Source organism: Vombatus ursinus, unplaced genomic scaffold (genome assembly GCF_900497805.2).
Source record: "Vombatus ursinus unplaced genomic scaffold, bare-nosed wombat genome assembly UNPS02009573.1, whole genome shotgun sequence".
NCBI classification, from domain to species: Eukaryota; Metazoa; Chordata; class Mammalia; order Diprotodontia; family Vombatidae; genus Vombatus; species Vombatus ursinus.
In genome coordinates this window covers 4,988,028-5,002,732 of record NW_020949351.1, presented here as the reverse complement: position 1 = coordinate 5,002,732, position 14,705 = coordinate 4,988,028, and the positions used below count along the sequence as shown (strand labels likewise).

At 36.0% G+C, this 14,705-nt stretch overlaps 1 long non-coding RNA gene across 1 annotated transcript in view; it reads left to right on the top strand.

The window, feature by feature from the left end:
- Positions 1–14,348, top strand: part of LOC114035916 — a 77,735-nt gene extending 63,387 nt beyond the window's left edge. Inside the window, exons 2-3 of the long non-coding RNA XR_003568284.1 lie at positions 7,291–7,431; positions 13,561–14,348. This is a non-coding gene — a long non-coding RNA (uncharacterized LOC114035916). The remainder of the gene's footprint in view (positions 1–7,290; positions 7,432–13,560) is intronic.
- Positions 14,349–14,705: the final 357 nt, after the last annotated feature.

The window sequence follows — 14,705 nt, the reverse complement described above, 5'->3', positions numbered from 1 at the left end:
ATGACCTTGGCATCTTCAATTTCTGATCAAGCTCTACGTGTCTGCTTTAGCCACCTTTATGGCCATTGGAACAAACTATTCTCATCTGCCTATTCTGCCTGGGGAACTCTTCACATGCTTGGAGTAGGCATCCCCTAACCTATTGGTGACCTTCAACCTGGGTTAGCTTATCTACCAAGACAGTTTTATTAGGGTGTGGTCACTGCACATGCTGTAGTTTTTTGGAGCCACAGGTGAAAGTCTAATGACAGATGGAATAGATTAGGTATACCATGTACAGAAATAAGTAATCAAAGTAAGCTAATGTTTGATAAGCCCTGAGATCCAAGCTTTAGGGGCAAGTACTCACTATTTGACAAGAAGTGTTGGGAAAACTGGAAAGTAGACTGGCAGAGACTAATAGGCAAAGACTAACACATTTTATATCATATGCCAAGATAAGGTCAAAATGGGTATATTATTTAAATATAAATGGTGATTTGAGAAAATTAAGGGAGCATAGAAAATTTTATCCATCAGGTCTATGGGTAAGGGAAAAATTTATAACCAAACAAGAGATAGAAAGGATCATATAAAGTTAGATGGATAATTTTAATTACATAAAATTTAGAAGTTTTTGCAAAAACAAAACCAATGCAACCAAAATTTGAAGGAAAGCAAGACACTTCAAGGATGACACCCAGTTTGCAATCCTGGCAGTCTGGGAGGATGGTGGTACTTTCATTAGTAATAGGGAAATTTGAAAGGGAGTAGGTTTTGAGAGTCAATAAAAACAAGTTCAGTTTCGAACATATTGAGTTTAAGGTATCTACAGGACTTCCAATTCAAGATATCTAAAAAGCAATTGGAAATGTGAGACTGTATGTCATCAGAGAGCTTCATTAGAATAAGGATGATAATTTCATCTATGGAAGTTGATGAGATAACTAAGTGAAATAGTAGAGCATGAGAAGAGAAAATGCCCCAAGACAGAGCCTTGTGGGACACCTATGGTAAGCAGATTTGACCTGGATGAAGATCCAGCAAAGGTCTGAGAAAAAGTGGTCAAGTAGATAGGAAGAAAACCAAGAGAGGTCCTAAAAACTTAGAGAGAAGAGAGTATTAAGGAGAAGAGAGGGATTGATAGTATAAAAGACTTCAGAGAGGTCTAGAAGGATGAAGGCTGAGAAAAAAGTAATTAGATTTAGCCATTAAGAGACCATTTATAACATTAGAGAGAACAGTTTTGACTACATGATGAGATCAGAAGCTGTACCACAGCAAGTTAAGAAAGTCAAAAGACAAGTGAAGGGACCTACTGTAAATGATCTTTCTCAATGAATTTAGCCTTAAGAGGTAGGTGAGAAATGGGAATATAGTTATCAGGGATGGATGGGTCAAGTGAGGATTTATTGAGAATGGGGAAAACATGAGCATATTCATAGGCAGTACAGAAGCAGCCAGCAGACAGAGAGAAATTAAAGATAAGGGTCAGACATTGTTTGGACTCAGCCCTATTGCAGCTCAAAACTCCCAAACTTTAGCAATTCACTAGCCTCAACCTCTCCAGATTGTAGGGATTGCAGGCATGCACCTCCAATCCAGGCAACAAATATTATTCTTGAGCTTTCTTAATTGTTACATTCAGAAAGAACATATCTAGCTATTCTTAAAGCACCACCTTCACATTTTCAAAAGATATATGAATTTTAGACATATTGCCTAGAAGAAAATGTATTAACACAATAGACTGACCTTGCAAAAACAAACCTTCTTAATCTGGAGTCCTGAAATCTGTGAACTCGGATATGTGGGAAAAATTCATCTTTATTTTTCACTAACCTCTAAGTGAAATTTAGAATTTCCTTCACTTGTGAATGAAAGCAAACAAACCATTATTCTAAGAAAAAGTCCATAGGCTTCACTAGACTAAAAAGTGATCTAGGAAACTCCCTGATCCCCTCCCCCTCAAAAAGTCCTAAGTTATGGTAAATAAGAGCTTTTGAAAGAAACTAAAACTGTGCCATATAAACATCAGTTGAATATCTTTGGAATTTACCCAAGAGAAGACTTAGGAGGGACCTATCTGACTTCCTTCTGCCTGACCCCAGAGAGATAAACCTAGTCCTGATGGATAGAATGCCCTGGTATTCAGATTTTTGTCCCAAAGAAAGATAGAACTCCCTAACAATTAAAGCTCTTTGAAAATTGAGTGAGCTACCTCTAAGGCATTGAGTTCCCCATCAAGCTCTGGATGAGCAGAAGATTCATGATTCAAATAAAATCTAGATTAAATTACCTCTGAAACCCTTTGCAGCCCTGAAATTCTATGATTCTATTATTTCATGACATGTTCTTACCTGAATGCTAGTATAAAAGAAACCATTATCAATCTGTCATAATTTCCATACAGTCCTGCTTAAAAGTACAGGGATGCCTGGACTGAGTCCCTTTTGTGATGATAAAATGAGATTGTATATGAAAAATTTGAAAGCAGTATACAAATGTTATTATTATTATTACATTAACAGGTTCCAATGATGACCTGAATCTCATAAAATAGCTGGGTTAATAGGGATGAATGTAAAACAAAGTCCTGTATTCAAATAAAAAAAAATCAACAATCTAAGTTGAGGATGGGAGAAGGATATTGTTAGATAGCAATTCATATAGAAAAGAAGTGTGGGTTTTTGTAATCTGACAGTTCAGTATGAGTTAGCAGTTTTAAATTGCAGTTCAGAAAACTAATACAATCTTAGGTTACAAAAAGAATTGTCTAGAACAAGGAAGATAATTATCCTTGTTCAGACCATGCCTTGGTTCTATATTTATTCTGGCTACTACATTTTAAGAGGGAAAGAAATAAACTGGAGTGTGTCATGGAGAAGGGAGTGTGCAGGAGGGTGGTTGAAGCAAGTAGGCGTAGGCAAGAATAGTGTGGGGATTCAAAACCATGAGGTTAAAGGAATTGGTGGGTAGTGTTCAAATATCTGAAGACTGTCATGAAAGAAAGATTAGACTTCTGCTTAGCCCCAGAGAATTCGCTCTGGTAACTTTTTGACCTTGCTTGATGTCCTTCAGCTCTGTGTTTCTATTTTTATAGTTTGCTCCACCTGGTTTAGACTTTTTTTTATTAATATACACAAGTATATGTTTTATCAATGATTTCTATTTGAACTATTTGTACTTCCAAACATATCTGTCAATTTGGTGGAAAATAGCTAAAACTGAAAAATAAAAGGCTTTGTTATTTTACCATATGATGAATTAATTGCACAACAAAATTAAGTAGGAAGGATAAGATGCCTAATCACTGAGACTAATTAGTGAGAAAACAGTACTTTGGTAATCCTGGAAAAGCATTTCTTCATGATAAAATTAATCAAGTTACAGATGAAGTATCAGTACTCCCTCCCCCACAAAAAAATGTAATCCCAATGTGGTAGGGAGACTGGGGGATGTGAACTATGAACTATCCACTATCTATCAGTCCTGGGCCCTAAAGCTACGAGTTTCTCATCTCTCTTGCATTGAAGTGATGCATTCCCATCTCATTATTTCTTCCCAACATGATCATAAAACATGTGTAAAATAAACTTTTATGAGAAACTTGATATAATCCTAGCAATGAATTTTCTGAAAAAAAATGCAAGAGAAGCATGCTTTAATGAAAAGTGAAGGGAGGAGAGGGGTATGTGGGGCAAGGGAGTCCTCCTTTATGAAAATCATCTAGCACGTGCTCATCCTAGTCCTCAACTGGCACCAGTTTTATGGGCCATTGTAGGCAGGACATCCTAGCTGCAATCTCACTGATTTCACTCAATTTTAAAATGTTGCCTAATTCAGCTTTAAAAACAGAAAGGAACTAGCTCTATCTGTTTTGAATGAGCCACAGTTTATTATAGGCAATAGGGTGATCAAATAAAAGCCCAGCTGAATCTCAGTTGCAAGAAGAGATGTATTTATTTGCTCTGCATAGAAATGAAAGCTGTGTCAGCGTGTGATAGTAGCTTAATAGTACTAATCTTGATCACCTCTTCCACTTCAGCAACCACTCTGCTTCTTTTTACCCCTCAGATATTCAAGGAGATTTATTCATCCTTGCCAGCTTTGAAAATGTCTCTATGAAATTAATCTGTCCTAACCAACTTTTAATTAAAAGAGGAGGTAATATGGACTATGGGTCATAGTATAACACACATCTTAAAGTTTACACACATACACACACCTGTCTATAGATATAAATATGTCTATGTCTATATGTATGTATGTATGTATTTATGTGTGTAAAGAGTTTCCTCACCTGGGAATTCCTTATACCAGTGAAATCATAGCTCTAGTCCCTATCTCTGTGCCTTGTAGAGACATAAATACATATACATATATGTATAATTAATAAATTCATACATGTGTATTAACTTATTAACTTAGTTTCATCTAAGGGATAATGACCAGAATTGGTTCCTATATTGTTTACTAGGATTTAGAGGGACCAGATAAGAAATAGAATTGAGTCTTAATGATTTCTGGCTTTTTTATCCAAGTAAGGGATTAATATTGTATCATAATGTTCATAAAGCTATAAAAATATATAATTTCATATTTGGAAGAGACGTCAAAGTTCATCAATCCAACTCTAAATCTAATTATAGACCCCCTCTAAAATATTCCTGAGAAGTAGCCTTCTATGTTCTGTTGGAAGACTGCCAGTGACAAGGATCAGTTGTGGTAATTCCTCTCCTACTTCCCCCCCCAGAGTCAGGCAGACACTTCCAAATCTAATCATCACTTGGTTTGCATTTCTTCATCTCACCGATAAGGACATGATGAAAAATTTCTTACAATGCCTTACTAAAATAGTTATCTGATACCACAACATTCCCCTGATCTCCTAGTCTGGTCTACTAGTCCTGCCAAAAGAAGAAATTGTTAAACTGGCATGACATGTTCTTAATGAACCCATAATGTTAAGTTGTGATCACTTCTTCCTTTGAATCAAGCTCATTGACCTATAATTGAAAGTATGTTCTTACTTCCCTATTTTAAAAATTGAGACATTTTCTTATCTTCAACTCCACATTTTATCTCCTATTCACCTCATTTCCTCAAAGATCACAACAGCAGTTCTGCAATCACATTCATGTCCCTTCAGTATTCTGGAATATAGTTTATCTTTTAAATTGTGGGTTTTGACCCACAATTTAAGAAGTGAAGGGTTTGTGAGTAGAAAAAGTTTGACAAGCCCTGATCTAGGACTGGGGCCCTTGAGCTCATCAAATGTAGCTACTATCCTCTCATCTCTCTTAGGTTTTAGTTACCTAGTTTAAAAAAAAAACATCTTTTTTTTTGTATATTTCTCAGTATCATAATCATAGAGTGTTATGAAAATTAACTAGGACAAAAAATAATTAAATATATTATATGATGAATCTTACAACTTCCTACATCTTTAAAAACTTTTAATATGCAATTTCTCCTACTTAGGCTGAAATTACTTGTTTCATATGATTTGAGTTCACAAAACTTCAATACATATTGTTGAAATCTTAATCATGGTACCATAAATCACATTAGCTATTAAGTGTACTTTTTATGGACAATTCATTTTTATGTCCAGTCTAGATTATAGCCCATTTATTATTATTATTATTATCATTGATTTTTGGTGAGGCAATCAGGGTTAAGTGACTTGCCCAGGGTCACAAAACTAAGTGTCATGTGTCTGAGGCCGGATTTGATCTCAGGTCCTCCTGGCTCCAAGGCTGGAGCTCTCTCTAGTGTGCCACCTAGCTCCCCCATAGCCTATTTATTTTCAAAGGGGTTTAAATCAGGTGAGTTATCAGACCATTTTAGCATGTTTGTCTCTCTTTGTTAGATACATTTCTTAATCTTTTGCAACATGTGACATTGCACAAATTTATGTTATAGCATTCTGTTTCTGTTTTGGAATTTCTATACTTCTGGAATAATTCTGTTCCTTTATTTATCAAATTTTTTTTTACAGAATTCATTATTTCTACAGTGGGGAAATGTTTTGTGGGTTGAGATACTGATACTTTACAGGCTCACCTAGATTTCTTTTAATATAGCTTAGAATTTTTTTTTTTGGCTAGGCAATGGGGATAAGTGACTTGCCTAGGGTCACACAGCCAGTAAGTGTCAAGTGTCTGAGGCTAGATATGAACTCAGGTCCTCCTGACTCCAGGGCCAGTAATCTATCCACTGTGCCATCTATGTGCCCCTAGAATTTTTTTAAAAGTAGTTTCATCAGTTAAAAAAAACAAAACTTTTTTTTCAATTCTCATTATTCCAATCTTTGTATTTTCTTGCCCATGACAAGTGTTATTTTTTTTTTGTCATAACAGTGGTTCATAGCCTTAGAAAAAAATACACAACAAACTATTCTCATTGTTCTTCCAACCTCAAGAAGTCCTATATGCCCATCTAAAAGAATCAATAATTCCCTTCCACATACCAGGTCCTTCTGAAGGACTTTGCTTTCTTCCTGAAGAATAATTTGGCAGAGCAATAGCTTATTAGTTCTTGGTGTGGTTTTTTGTTTATTAATTCACTTGTTTTTGACCATTCTCTCCTTTTTGCTTTGTTCCTTGAAGTAACTGACTTTCCCAAAACAAAAATCATTACAATTATCTCTAAAAGTCACTGAAATCTAGAATTTAAAAGCTGTGACTTTTGCTTGTTTCCTTGGAGTAATATCCATCCTTAAAAACCAGAGAATTTAAAACATAACAAAAATGTGTGGCATGAAATCTATCACTCAACCAACAAAGAATTAAAGGTGAGATAATCAGCTCAAGTCAGTCTCAACTGAGCCATAATTTTAAACCAATCAGGTTTAAATGTTCTAAGTCAGTCTAGGGTTAGTAGATGCATCACACAAGAAACACCAAACTCAAACTCAGGTTACTGAGTGATGGTATTAAAGGGAGAATAAGGAACATCCCAACTCCCCAACTTGGACCTTTGACTTGGGGAATGAGGAAAAGTACAGCCAGTGCTGGAAAGGGTGGCCAAAGGGTCTGTGCTATTAAGAAGGAGTCAGATCTTAGTGAAAGGCTGAAGACAAAAGAAGTGGGAAAGGAGGGGGAAAGATTAAAGGAAATGTGAAAGGAAACACCAAAACTCAAAATGAAACCAGCTTCCTTGTCTGGTCTCTTCTTATATAAAGATTACCCTTCCTGCAGCAGGTTGTGTTTCCAGCTTTCAGGTAACCTTTCCTACCTGAAGAGAATTATGAGATGCCATTCCATCTTGCACAAGTCTTCTCACCTATTCTCCTCTTGTTTGCAGGGGACACTTTCCGGCTGCAGGGGATTGAGAAATAACAACAGGAGAGAGTAGGCCAGTCTTTCCACCTGACCTGGACCACCTGCAGGGCAAGAAAAATGTCATTCCATTGTCTTCATGCACTGGTCCCGTTAACTGAGACACGTAAGTCTCTGAGAGAACTTTTCCTTGAGGCTAACCCTCTTGAAATATTGATAAATTATCAGAACTCATTCCTCATTTATTAAAAAAAATTCCCATTTGAACATACCTTTCCAATTCTAGTGATTCTGAACCCCCAGTTGTCATCTATACACTGTTCTTTATTCCCCACTGCCTGCTTCTTTATTTCCATATCCTTTAAACCACCTTCCCTACAATGTTTCACTCTAAAACAAGTAACTCCTCCTTCCACAGTGTTCTCTGGAATGGCTGCTTCACAGGTAGCACATTTCCTTTAATCTTTCCCCCTCCTTTCCCACTTCTTTTGTCTTCAGCCTTTCACTAAGATCTGACTCCTTCTTAATAGCACAGACCCTTTGGCCACCCTTTCCAGCACTGGCTGTACTTTTCCTCATTCCCCAAGTCAAAGGTCCAAGTTGGGGAGTTGGGATGTTCCTTATTCTCCCTTTAATACCATCACTCAGTAACCTGTCCTCCTTTGAGGTTCGTTCAATTTCTATTTATCACCCAATCCAAATTTTTGTAGTTGTTGTCTACTGATCTCCAAGACTTAACCCCTACTTCCTCAATGAGTTCAGTTCCTAGCTCACTGTTGCTCTCTCATCCCTAATTCCTGTTTTCATACCAGGGGACTTCAGCATATGTATCAATACTTCCTTAAGCGGTCTAACCTACTAGTTCCTCAAACCACTCATTTCCCATAACCTCTATCCCACATTAGCTACACACCAAAATGGTTATATCCTGAACTTGCCTTCATCCACAAATTCATGAGTTCCACATTCATGAACTCTGAAATCCCTTATCTGATCACAATCTGTTGTCATTCCATCTCTTCCTCTGCCTTGCAACCCAAATCCAGTTCTTTGTCCTTGTCATGAGCTCCAATCCCTCCAACTCAAAGTTCTTTCCAAGTCCATTCCCCATTTTGAACCCCTTGGCAAATGAGTTCAACTCTACATTGTTCTCTTCTCTTAAGTTTCTTACTCTCTTATCCTATGACTGATACTGCCCTAAAAAGCCTTAACCTGGATAATTCCAATAATCTTCTGCCTTAGCAGAAAGACTCATAAGCTCTGGAATGAAGATGGAGAAAATTGTGAAATTATGCTACCTAGATCTGCTACAAATTTGTTATGAAATCACAGTTGGGTCCCTGCTGTGCCAAGGCAATCCTTTAATCCTTTTCTACCTCCTTAATTAACTCCCTATCTCACTCATCACAATGGCTTCCAAATATTTCCACCATTCCTCAAACCTCCCAAAGTTCCCACTTGTCTTTACCTTCTCAAGAACTTTACCTCATGTTTCGGTGGAAAAAAAAAAAGATAGATCACTGAAAGTTTCTTCTCTTCTCCTCTTTTGTACCTCACATCATTTAAACATCTTCTGCCACTCTCTTCTTCATCCTGTCTCATGAAAAGAGATAGGCCTTCTTTTTGCCAAGGCAAACTCTCTACATGCCCAAGTGATCTCACTGCATTCAATCATATTAAAAAAATGCCTCCCCTGTCCTCCCTACTCTCTCACTTATCTTCAATCTTTCCCCATCTATTGTCAGCTTCCCTTCTACCTATAAAAGTACCTAAGTCAGTTCCATCCTCAAAAACCCCTCACTTCATCCATCCATTTCTATTAGCTATAGTCCTATATATTATGACCTTTTTGTGGCTAAACTTTTTGAGCAGGCTATCAACAATCACTGCATCTCCTTTCCTATTACTGTCTTCTTAATTTCCTACAATCTGGCTTCTGATCTTACCATTCAACTGAAACTTCTCTTACCAATGACCTCTTAATTGCCAAATCAAATGGATTTTTTTCCTCAATCTTCATCTTTCTTGACCTCTATGAAGCCTTTAACACTTATTCTGTGGATAAAATGAGATGATATTTTAAAAAGTATTTGGCTAATCTTAAAGAGTTATATCTAGGTATTTGGAGTATAACTGGCCATTACTCTAGCAAAATAATGGGAGATATTTTTACTTTGAGGAGATGGACTGGTTATAAGAATCATTTTTTTAAAAAAAAGCTTTCAAACAACTGTCATACTTCAAAAATTATTTCTTATTTATGCACATTTCATCAATATGATTAAAAAACAGCAAAATGCAAATCAAGTCATCTGGGTATAATTCTAATTCTACCAATAACTCAATGTGGTATAATATTTACTTGATCTATTTGTACTTCATCCTACATAGTACCTAGGCCAGTGCCTTGCATATGGTAGCCTCTGTTGTACCAATCATTTCTCTTATCTAGGGTTTCATGGTCCTCATTTGTCAAAAGATGAGGTTGGGCTAGATGATGTCTAAGATTCCAACTCTAACAGTCTATTATTAAACTAATTTTTCAATCTAAACAAATTAAGAAATTTATTGACAGTGTATAAGCATTGAGCATATTTGAGGCAGAGTGATATAGCATAATGAGCATCAGATTTGTAGTCAGAGAACCTGGATTTGAATCTTTTCTTTGACATTTGAACAACTCACTTAATCTCTTTGGTTCTCAGTTGTCTCATGTGTAAAATGAGGTGGTTGAACTAGATAACTTCTCAGGTCTAAAATCAGCTCTAAAGTCTGGTCCTATGATTTGAGAAGCCATTTAACATACAACAGAACAAAGTGGATTGATATTAATGCAAACAATTTCACTTATTCTGGCATGTGAAATTCAGATTGGTCATTGGCATTAGCATTAGGTTTGTCAGAAAATTTCTTTGTGGCTGTGGCAAATTGATTATTTATTCTTAGCAGCTAAAATGTACCATTTTATTCTTCCACATGGACAGGAGGCATTAGACATTTCACAAAATTAAAGAATATGTTATTGACATAAATAAAGCTTTCAAAAAGGAAGAGATGCTTGCTTAAGGTTTTGAGATGGGAAGGATTCTATCAGTCAAAGATAAAGTGATTTGAGACAAAACTTCCAGGTATAGGAAATTGGATGAGGAAAGACATTGAGAAGGGAAATTATGGGATAACAATAGAAGATGTAACAAAAGTGCTTCAGAAAATACCTCAGGTTCTTATTATTCAAGCCAATTTTTTTCTGGCAGCAATATGAATAAATATCAAGTATACTTAACATGACCTGATGCCTTTCGGCTACCACCAAATATTGAGAGATACTTCTTCTCCCTCTCTCCTCTTGCCACTTCCCATTCCCATACCTGCATACACTAGAAAATTCTGCTTTGTCCCTTGAGGCTGTGGATTAAAGAATAATCCTGCATACCTCCTGCCACTGGGTGCCAATATAACATAGCTTTAAGCTGTGTGTACATAAAAAGAGATTTGAAAATTAATTACTAAACATAATAATTTAATAAATATTCATTGACCCTAACTATGTAAGAAGACAGAACTCATTGGAAAAGACTCTGATTCTGGGAAAGATTGAAGGCAAAAGGAGAAGGGGAGGGCAGAGGATGAAATGGATAGAGTCATAGAAGCAGTGAATATGAGCTTGGACAAACTTCAGGAAATAGTGGAGGACAGAAGGGCCTGGTGTTCTATGGTCTACAGTATCACAAGGAGTCAGAAATGACTGAATGACTGAATGTCAACAACAAAGAACTGCATATTCTGTGAGGGAATGAGCACACAAATTGTTTCTGTCCAGCTTCCTTTTTTAAAATTTTTTTTTTTTTTTTTGCCAAATAAGGGGCATAAGACCTATTTAAAATCCACCTTTAATACAAACTGGAATGTAAATGTGCCATAAGAGAGGTATAAAATTTTATAGGAATGAAGAGGAGAGAGAGATTATATCTAACTGAGGCATCATGGAAAGGTATATGGAGACAATGTATTTAAAGGTAGACGCTTAATATTAGATAGGAATGAAATAATAATGGGAGCTGGATAGGAATTCTTTTTTTTCTTTTTGGCAAGGCACTTGGGGTTAAGTGACTTGCCCAGGGTCACACATCTAGTAAGTGTCAAGTATCTGGTCCGAGACCAAATTTGAACTCAGGTCCTCCTGATTCCAGGGCTGGTGCTTTATCCACTGCACCACCTAGCTGCCCTAGGGTAGGAATTCTATTCCCTGTGGAGGAAACGATATAAACAAAGGTGTAAAAGCAGAGAGGTTAAATATTCTTACTTTCTGAAATATAGAGAATACAGATAGATATAGTGAGAGAGACGCAAGGGTGAATGAAAAAGCATGTGCAGGAGCATCAAATTGTGGAGGACCTTGAATGCTCAGGCAGAGGAGTTTGGACTTTATTGACTTGACCATCGGGAACTAATGAGTATTTTTTTTTTAACGGAGGGGATAGCAAGATGGTAATAGTAATTTATTAGCTTAAATAATTACCTGACATAGACGATTGGGTAATCAAGAACAAAGATTAACAGGTTTTCTTAATCAGCAGATTTTCCCCACACATCCATATCATAACTGTCTTACTTTCCACACATGTAAAGACAAAATTTCCAGACCTGTTTAATAACAAAATCATTTTGTTGTATCACAAGCTGCTTGGTTATGTTATTTTGCACAATGATTAGCCAGAACGTAAAGAATGTCTAGAAAAAGATTATTTTATAAAAAAAGAGACTAATGAAAGAAAGAAAAGCCCATGGAATTATTTCTTAAGTAAAACCAAATGCAAAATTTACTGAGTGACAATCTCTAGGGATGATATTGCTGCAGGACATGCAACTCTAATCAAGAGTAAGTAAACATGTATGAATAAAATGTCCCAATATTAATGAAACCATATATCAAAGAACAAGCAAATTAAATCTGCATATTTAGAATTACTGTACACTGTAAAAATGAACTCTTTTGTACTCATGCCTCAAGAAAGTTGTGCAAAAGTAATTCTCTGTAGACTCTATAGTATCTGAATTCAAGGAGATGGTTAAATTGATTTTGGATGTAAAACTTTTTCCAGCTATAAAGAGTGCTAGATTTCCAGTCAGAGGATTACAAATAGTTCATATCCTAGCCCCTATCTTTTACTATTTATGTGAGTTTAGGCAAAAGTCACTTTTCTGGGTATCAGTTTCTTCATCTGTAAAATGAAGAAGGGTTGACCAAATAATTTCTAATGTTCCTTCTAATTATAAATTTATGATCTTGTAAAATTATGTATCAAACTTATAATCTATATTTTTTGTGTAAGTGCACGTTATCTCATTAATATTAAATTCCTTCATGCTTATCCTTGAGAATTTGATAACCTGTGATACCTTCGACAAGTCATTTAGCATCCCAGAGGCTCAATTTCCTCTTCAAAAACATGAAGGGATCAGATTAGATGGCATATAAATACTTCCCATTCCCATAGAAGAATACATTCTATCAAATAGGGTTTGACATCACTGTATTAAATAACCTATAACATTGTTATATGACATCTAAAGTCCATTCCAACTCTAAACTTATAGTATTCTTCCTCTTTCTACCTCAAAATTCAATTATTTATTCCTTAATCTCTATTCGTGCTTACATTTATACATACTAAAATAAAAATTTCACAAAAAGTATTTAAAAATTAAATAAAATGTTCTATTTGTTTCTCGATATTTACTTTCTTCCTCCACTTGCCTTGTGTTTCAAAAAAGTTATCTGACTTCTTGTTTTGGTTTTTCTTCTCTCTTTTAGGTTATTAGTTTAATTAGATAATGTTCAAATGAACACAGAATGAAAAATATTACGAATATGATTCTATGATTGTGAAGGGATTAAAAGATGAGTATATATGTATTTACGTACTTAAAAGGAATTGGAATATATTTGGGTTGGGAAGTGTTTTTTTAACTCTTTCTCTCAACAAAGAGAATTGCTACTCTGATGTCTTGGGCTGACAAGTAACTGATTAAACAATTTCTTAAGTTAAAGAAGTGGTGCACTACAGTGCCAGTCATTAGACAAAAAAAAAAAGTAGTGAAATGTTCACTTTTTCTGAACATGTAAGAAAAATATGGCATCTTGTTGGAATGGTCTAGTGGGTCTTGGTGTTATAATTTTGCTCATGCGAAATGATGCTTTGCGCAGAATAGTAAGTTGTGGTAGGGACCAGCCTAATCCAACTATGTTGGGAAGGTTCACCGTTTCCTTGCTATATCGTCTTGTCTTCTATAGGACCATAATCACAACCTCAGTGGAGCTATGCTGCAGCAGATTCTGGAGGTCCTATGAGATATTCCCATGATACAAAGAAGCTAACAGTATTTTGAGGGGAAAGAATTCAGAACCAGCAAATTGTCTTAATTTGGAAGGACACCTACTTTGATCAAAACTGCTACCCCACACCCCTTTTCCAAATACACTAAGAAGAAATGTTGTTGGTCCTTTGTTTTCAAAGAGTTGCACAAAGTCATCAGCCTCACTCTCTCTTCCAGGGTCATTGAAGTCTAGTGGAAAGATAAATGGCAAGATGGCTAGCAATGGCCTAGGATCAGTGAATGACTTTGGTATCTTTAATGTCTGACCAGGTGCTCCACAGGCATATGCTTCAACCACCTTCGTGGCCATTGGAAAAAAATGTTCTTATCCATCCATTCAGCCAGGAGATATCTTCACATGCTTGAGACAGACATTCTCTTTACTTTCTGATGAGTTCCAGACCTGTTGGTTACCCTCAACCTGTTTTAACCTGTCTGTCAAGATGGTTTTATTGGAGTATCGCTGCTGTGCATACAACAGCTTCTTGGAGCCATAGGAGAGATTTGCGTGGTAGGTGGATACCCAAGGTGAATGAGCACCCCTGACAAGGGCTTAACAAGCCCTCACACTAGAGGTACTAGTCCTCCTTGTGTTATTGACTAATGATTCATTGCCTTGGTGATTATTTTTGATTATTTTGTGAGAACAGCTGGAGATGGGAGTTACTTTACAGTGAATAAAGAAAACCCCACACTGAATAACTCTGTTTTTATGATGCTTTTTTCTTTGTCTATACAAATCAATTGAAATGTAATAGAAGTTGACTCATCACTTAAAGCATATTCTTGGATGTTGCCAAGTTTTATTTAATAGCTCAAGGTAACTTCTACACTTTGTAGTGGGAATATGTTAATAAAACATGTGTAGTTAGGTGAACAACTCTGTTTTGTTTTAAGTCTCAATTTTGTGGCTAAGCAGTTGTTATATAAGCTGTCTTTCAATAATAAGATAAACACTTGGATCATATAGTTTGGCAATGAGGTATGTGTATGTGTTCCCCAATTTGGTAAACAACTATTAATTGCATATGTCTTCCTAAATGTGGCAAATAAATAATAAAT